Source organism: Octopus bimaculoides, chromosome 24 (assembly GCF_001194135.2).
Source record: "Octopus bimaculoides isolate UCB-OBI-ISO-001 chromosome 24, ASM119413v2, whole genome shotgun sequence".
In the NCBI taxonomy this organism is placed as follows: domain Eukaryota; kingdom Metazoa; phylum Mollusca; class Cephalopoda; order Octopoda; family Octopodidae; genus Octopus; species Octopus bimaculoides.
Window position 1 is genome coordinate 14443447 of NC_069004.1, and position 1257 is coordinate 14444703.

The window sequence follows — 1257 nt, forward strand, 5'->3', positions numbered from 1 at the left end:
GCATGTGCCTGTGTGTCTGTGCATTACTGTTTATTTCATCATCATCATCATCATCATTTAGCATCCGTTTTCCATGCTGGCATGGGTTAGACAACTTGACTGGAACTGGTAAGCTGAAGAGCTGCACCAAGCGCCAGTCTGATTTGGCTTGGTTTCTATGACTGGATGCTCTTTCTAACACCAACCACTCCACAGATTGGACCAGGTGTCTTTTACACTTCACCAGCACAGGTGTCTTTTACACGTCACTAGCATTGGCCATGACTACAATTTCACTTCGCTTGATGTGTCTTCTCAGGCCGTTGCCAGTACCGCCTGACTGGCCCTCATGCTGGTGGCACGTAAAAGCACCCACTATACTCTCTGAGTGGTTGGTGTTAGGAAGGGCATCCAGCTGTAGAAACTCTGCCAGATCAGATTGGAGCCTGGTGCAGCCATCTGGTTCGCCATTCCTCAGTCAAATTGTCAACCCATGCTAGCATGGAAAGCAGACGTTAAACGATGAATAATAATAATAATAATAATAATCTTTTTTGCTGTAGGCACAAGGCCTGAAATTTTGGGGGAGAGGGCCAGTCGATTAGATCGACCCCAGTATGCAACTAGTATTTAATTTATCAACCCCAAAAGAATGAAAGGCAAAGTCGACTTCGACAGAATTTGAACTCACAACATGGTGACAGATAAAATACTGCTAAGCATCTCATCCAGCATGGAAACGTTACTGCCAGTTTGCCGCCTTACATAATAATAATAATAATAGTAATAATGATTGCCTTGATGCAATATCAGGCACTGGCTCTCATGACTTCTGATCTTAACTGATTGGAAATATTATCATGTACATGTTTTGTCTTGGTATACAAGATGGGCTACAGCAAATATTCTTTCTGTTCAGTACCATAGATTTGCTTGTCAATTGCTTGACGTTAACCAGTCGAGCATACATACATATATACATGCACAAGGCTTTAGCCAGCCTGGGGCTATAGTAGAAGACACTTGGCCAAGGTGCTCATATAGTGGGACTGAACCTAAGAACACATGGGTGGGAAGGAAACTTCTTGACCACACAGCTATGCCTGCACCTATCTATATCTATATATAACTATATCTGTCTGTGTACATATATGTATATTCATATATATCTATTTATATATTCATATTTATATATATCTCTATATCCTATCTATCTTATTATATGCACACACACATATATGTATGTGTAATATATATATATATATATATATATATATA

At 40.0% G+C, this 1257-nt stretch overlaps 1 long non-coding RNA gene across 1 annotated transcript in view; it reads left to right on the top strand.

Moving 5' to 3' along the window:
- The window catches only part of LOC128250706 (uncharacterized), a 170176-nt gene that overhangs the window by 116195 nt on the left and 52724 nt on the right, over positions 1 to 1257 (top strand). The window lies entirely within an intron of this gene.